Source organism: Mus caroli, chromosome X (assembly GCF_900094665.2).
Source record: "Mus caroli chromosome X, CAROLI_EIJ_v1.1, whole genome shotgun sequence".
NCBI lineage: Eukaryota > Metazoa > Chordata > Mammalia > Rodentia > Muridae > Mus > Mus caroli.
Genome location: NC_034589.1, coordinates 127,195,187 through 127,201,186, shown reverse-complemented (window position 1 = coordinate 127,201,186; position 6,000 = coordinate 127,195,187). Strand labels below are relative to the sequence as shown.

At 34.4% G+C, this 6,000-nt stretch overlaps 1 protein-coding gene across 1 annotated transcript in view; it reads right to left on the bottom strand.

Moving 5' to 3' along the window:
- Il1rapl2 (interleukin 1 receptor accessory protein like 2) overlaps positions 1-6,000 on the bottom strand; it is a 1,226,021-nt gene that overhangs the window by 304,732 nt on the left and 915,289 nt on the right. The gene's annotated exons all lie outside the window — the stretch shown is intronic.

Sequence of the window (6,000 nt, the reverse complement as noted above, 5' to 3'; positions counted from 1 at the left end):
CCCGGAGCTCTTGTCTCTAGCTGCATATGTATCGAAAGATGACCTAGTCGGCCATCACTGGAAAGAGAGGCCCATTGGACTTGCAAACTTTATATGCCCAAATATAGGGGAATGCCAGGGCCAAAAGAATGGGAATGGGTGGGTAGGGAAGTGGGGTGCGCTCTGGGGGACTTTTGGGATAGCATTGGAAATGTAATTGAGGAAAATATGTAATAAAAAATATTAAAAATTTTTTTAAAAAAGAAATGTATGGTGTTTCTGGACTTATTGTTACTTTTTATTCGGTGTTTAGTTGATATCCTTTGGATGCCTGAGATTTTCTGAAAGGAAGCTGAGAAACAGTGAATCTAGTGGAGAGGGGAGGTGGGAGGGTTGAGAGGAGTGGAGGGGAAATTGTGGTCAGGATGGAACGTAAGAGATAGTAACGTTAATCTATTTTAAACTATTTTATTTTTGAGATTATAATATAATATAATTTCTTCCTTTCCTTTATTTCATTCAAACCTTTCCATGTACCTCACCTATTTCTCTTTCAAATTCATGAATGTCTTTTTCTTTGATTGTTAGGTGGATATATTCCTAAATATATAAATATAGACTCAGTAAATATGAGGTTACTCATACATATGTATATGTTTTCAGAGCTGACAAGTTGGATATCAGTTCATTTTGAGATGGATCTTGGGTATACTCAAACATAGTAAAATTCATTTCAAAATACATTTAAACACATGGTGTAATTTTATTCATCATATCATTATTGATATCTTCTGCCTCATCATTAACATGTACATAATATCTCCCTTACTACTTCTTTCTTTGAAATGGGACCACATTACACAATACTAGCTGTCTTCTAACTCACTGTGTAGAATAGGCTCACTGTTGTTTTGCAGTACTTCTGACTCTGCCTTCTGAGGACTGGTATTACAAACATGTGCCCTCATGCTTAATCTCTATGGGTATGATGGGAGGGAAGAGACAGTAATAAGACAGATTTATCTTGATTTTAACCCTCGCTTTGAGAGTTGGTTTTATGATGCATTATTTTGACCTTCTCTGTATTGTATATTTTGATTTGATGGCTATCCCACCCCTTTTTCACAGTTCATTGAGGCTGTAAACAAGAAGCAATGTGCACTGGCATACCCTGAAAATTATACAGTGTTGAAAAGGTCAAAGGAGTAGAGCTGAATGTTGCTATTTGTAATTTACAGACTATATGAGGCATGCAACTGCAAGTAAGTCATTCTCTCGACAGATACAATAAGCAAACATAAAATGGCACTGCATGAATCCGTTTGGGAAGCAGACACTCAAAATAAAACATAAGCACAACTCAATGTCTTCCTTGGTTTCCTAAGATGGTGTAGCATCTATTTTTTCCCTCGACAGATAAAATAGTTTGTTATAATCCTTAGAAACAAGCTATATGGCATTTAAATGTTACTTAGAAAATGTGGAATGAAGAAAAATATCCAAGTATATTGATTCCCCCTCCTTTAGAAAAAAAGAGGTAAAAGAATGTTTCATAAAAGAGCACTGGCTGAGAATAACAGCTTGGGATATGGTGTGTTCTGTGGATTTATGTGATGGTTGTGCCTTTTATCTTGAGGCTTGAGTTTCTTCACAAGAAAAACAATGTGAGTGGACCATAAGTTCTCTTGAGAGTGCCCTACCTTGAAAAATCTGGACTTCTCATTTGATCATGCAATTTATAATCCTAGTCACCTTCCAGACTTTTCCATAATAGAGTTTTGCAAGGGTCACTACTGACCATTGTATGCATGTAATTCCTTCTTTTGAAAGGTGGGGACCATTTTGCCTCCTCTTAAGTCTGTGCTGGACTTGGGATTTCCTTTGACTAATATATTGGAGCAGTGCTCCTCTTATTCAAAGTCTAGATCTTGACAGAATTGACATCATCTGCCTTAGCAGAAAGCCTTTCAACTAAACAGATCTCCTCTTAAAAGAACAGATAATACTGAAACATGCTTTGGACATAGACAGAGAAGCCACCTAAATTGTATCTGTGTAAGATGAGCACCAAAGCCCCAGAATTTTCAGTGACACTATAGTTTGACCATAATCAAATTTATTCACAGAAAAAGAACCAAATAAATGCTAACAGAATCAGGTCAATTACTGAATTATTATTCTCAAACCTCTAAATCTGGAAGAGGTAAATTAATAAAGTAATAAGTCATGGGACAGTTTTTAATAATATATTATCACTCTCACCTAACTATGCACAACCTATCACAAAATCTGCTACATTGCAAGGTTATTAGCCAGGAACTACCTTTCTATAGTTCATTTCTAACTTGTAACCTTATATCTAAGACATAGAAGTTTAATTTTAAGTGAGTCTTCTTAATCTTACCACATGGGAATAACCATACCTTTCTTTTTCTGAACAGATCACTTCATGCTGCCTTTATCACTTGGCAGAAATTATACGATATTATTTTAACGAGAGCCCTCATAAACGAAGCTGTGTGGAAGAATGTACAGGAATTCTGTGTGCTACTCTGGCAACCATTTTGTCAGGTGTGAAATTATTTCAAGATAAAACGTTAAAAATAAAGGTATATATAATTAGCATCATTAGCCATCATTGGTAGAAGTGTTTCTTTGAGATTTTGCATGACATAATCACAGTTCATCTATCTGGCCTTGCTATATGCCACCCTTACGTAGATCATTGCAAATTCTAATGCTCTAGCTATATTAGACTTAAGACATGCAAAAATGTCTGGCCTTTTCTGCTTCTGTAGGACCTTAATATATGTTATTTCCATTTAGAAAACATATGTCTCCTCTTTTTTTTTTTTTCGTTTGACATTTCTTAATCATCCTTAAAGTTTATGCTTTTGTACTTTCTGAATCCAGGCATCTTGACCCATCCACACATAGATAGACATTCTTTCTTTCTATTTAAACACGTAATAATAATTTGAAATGTTACATTCAGGAAAATAGTAAGTTAATTTACTTACTCTCTCCCCTGCTGGGACAATAAAAGTCATAAGGAGAAAAAAAATGTATTACTTATACCCACAGGGTTCAGAAAAGTGTTTGTTTTATAGTTAGAGCTCAATAATTTTTTTGTTGCATGATTTCAACCTAATAAATCATTGTTTAAATCATATATTATATGAATTACTATTTAAATATATGCAAATTACAGTACTTTTACAAAGGTCATATTTGTTGACATAAAAAATGATCTCCAGGAAAAGAAGGGAATGTGAGAACTTATTTCACAGCTCTACACAGACCAAAGATTAACTCATCCTATATCACTCTACCATTACTAACAATGTAAGGATAGTAACATGAATGGTCCTCCTTTATTAACTGGCACAAAATAACAATACATTAATTTACTCAGTACTTCTTGATTGTCTTTTAGCTGAACTATATGTTTGCCTCTCTGTGGACACATGACATCTTCATTTCCATGTGTGAGGTACTAGAAATTGTACACAAGTTGCATCATATGTCAAAACTAAATATAACCCAGGTAGTATCACTTGTATATAAAAAGAATCTTGAAATTCAATTTATAATTATTGACAACCTACTTAATGTGCCAAAATACCCCATTTTTCTCTCTATTGTTTTTTTTTAAGAGGAAGGGCTGGTTAAATAAAGAAAGTAACTCAAATTACAATGGTTCACAATAGTCCTTCTGTGATTTGCACATAAGCTCTAAATATTACATTGCTCAGTATTTGCTTTCCTCAGAACTGTGGCAAAACAAAAGATTTTTATTATGTTTTAATTATAAATTGATATTTCTTTATAAATACAGATTGATTGTATAAATACATTGGACTTTAGAATTTGCAAGAATTAAGGATATATTTCTTTCAAAGAAGACAAGTAAAATTAGTAATTCCTTATGTTCGCAGGAAATGGAAGAAAAAACAAAACAGTACTTGAAATGAATCTCAGTTTTGAAAGATTCTTCATGTGTATACAGGGATTTCTATTCCTGAACTTGGAAGGCAGGACATGTAGATTCAGCCCCAAGGTTAAAGCTCAAATGTACAAAAACACTTCCTTCTTAAAAGCTGCTTGAGACCTGCCTATGTTTGTCTACTGATATGTTTCTCCAACAATTGAAATTACATGAAAGTTCTCATATGCAGGATCCCAGGTGCTCAGATTTTGGCTTGTCAAACTTTCTACTCTGGAAATAAACTTTTTATATCTCATCCTACTATTAACTCTTCTTTGAATATAGATGTAAGTAGGCATGCCATTATGGATGGAACAATGTATACTTTGCAAGCTGTGTGCATAACCATAATGCCTGTGAACATTTTTTTTGAAAAAGGCGTCTTTTAAGTATTTGAGTGATGTTAAGCTATGATAAAATGAACCCCAGAATACAGTGGATTGTTATAAGAAGATGAAATTTTACACACAGAAGAAACACTACACACAGAAAGAAAGAACCCAAAGTGTTGACAGAGATACTGAAGATGGCTAGAGATGGGCAAAAGTTTGGAGAAGCATAAATTTCATTCTCCTTTGGTGCTGTCACAATAAACCAACACCACTAACAGAGTGTTTTTATATATCTGGTCTCAAAAGCTGGAATACAAAATACTTATATCATTTTTTTTCTACTCATCTTGTAGCCCTTTTTGAAAGCTTCTCTAGGAAGCTGGCACATAGAGTAATGGAGGGCACCTGGGAGTAAAAGGCAGCCAATCCAAATGCGTAGGATATACCTATAGATGACACAGCACGGTATTCCTCTGGTGACCATCTCATGAGACACTAAACTTAGAGCTAGCCAAAACTTCTGGGTACTTTTCATTATCCAAGAAGAAAGCTGGTCATTTCTTTTCTCTTACATAGAAAACTGGAAATTCTAGTCTACCAAGACCAAAGGGAGTTCATAAAACAGTGTGCAATGCAGTAGCCTTTTCCTGATTGAAGTAATACAATTAATTAATTGGGAAGTTTTTGAAAGGCTCAATATTTGAAAATGCCATCAACAATTCCCTATGGAAGAGTACAAATAGACTAAGCAATTAAGGTGACTGCAATCAAAAAAAAAAAAAAACCTGAGCCTTTCATTATGGTCCACTAATCCTGAATTTAGCAGATGGGCCCTGATTAATGGACTTGAAAAGTAAATGATCCAAAACGTTCCTAGAGGAAGAAGAATATAGTGGAAAAGGTATATATTTTTTCATATCTCTACTCAACTGTATTAATCATGCAATCTCAAGCATACTATTATTTACACTTTCTATACGTTTGTATAATTTAAATTGTTCACACTGCTTGCAAAAATTCTTGGAGAAAAAAGTGCTCAATTCTTGCTCTAGAGAGCAGTTAATGAAAATAAGACCATTAATTACTAAAGAAGAAATCAAAAGTTTTAAGACTGTCCCCAGCTCAATGCCACAAGTGGATACAAATCAAGTATTCAGTGTGATTCAGAGAAGAAAATATGCTTAGTTAACTGAATGTATACTTTTAAAAACATCAATTTTGGTTACAGTGGTTTGTGCTGGTTGATGGGACCTACACCTTGTCTAAAATTGAGGCTGGTATTTATCCCTGATATCTAGGCACTACTAGTACTATTTTTTCTTAAAGACAGAAAAGTGAATGATTATTTATCTCTGACCACGGAACAAATGATTATGGGCTCTTTCACATAGTAACTCCTGTGAAAAGGGTTGGGGAGTTTATCTAACCACAAGTTTAAAAGACAAGCCAACAGTGTGATGTGGCTGCTGAATAAGCTCACACAATTTCAAGCTACATTTATAAGGATAATGATACCTTCTATGAATGTGCTGTTTTATACTGTAAAAAGTGCTTGCAGATGGATGATCTCATTTCCACAGAAGCTGGAATATAGGAAGTCAGTTGTCCTACGCTCTAAGGGAGTTATGTATCTCTGGTATATGGACTCATATTTTGAGAATCACGCTTACGTTCTTTGTTAGAATAGATCCAGAAAAGAGA